General features: G+C 23.9%; 1 protein-coding gene across 1 annotated transcript in view; it reads right to left on the reverse strand.

Annotated features, from left to right (window-relative positions):
• LOC116852644 (stromal membrane-associated protein 1-like) overlaps positions 1–251 on the reverse strand; it is an 11,409-nt gene that overhangs the window by 9,247 nt on the left and 1,911 nt on the right. The window lies entirely within an intron of this gene.

The raw sequence follows: 251 nt of genomic DNA on the forward strand, positions 1-251 counted from the left end.
AATGAAATAATGCAATAATCATACTTTTGGCATAGGAGGTGGCACCCATTCTCTGACAATGTACTTTTTGTGTTCATATTTTGCCCGGATAAAACTTTCAAGACTACAATCTGTTTGAGGTCTTCGCATGTATATATATACATACATATACATACATACATACGTATATATATATATATATATGTATATATATATATATACATATATGTATATGTATATATGTATATATATATATATATATATATATATAT

The sequence above is a fragment of the Odontomachus brunneus genome, unplaced genomic scaffold (genome assembly GCF_010583005.1).
Source record: "Odontomachus brunneus isolate Ranch 3 - 2012 unplaced genomic scaffold, Obru_v1 Obru_scaffold_243, whole genome shotgun sequence".
Taxonomy (NCBI): Eukaryota; Metazoa; Arthropoda; class Insecta; order Hymenoptera; family Formicidae; genus Odontomachus; species Odontomachus brunneus.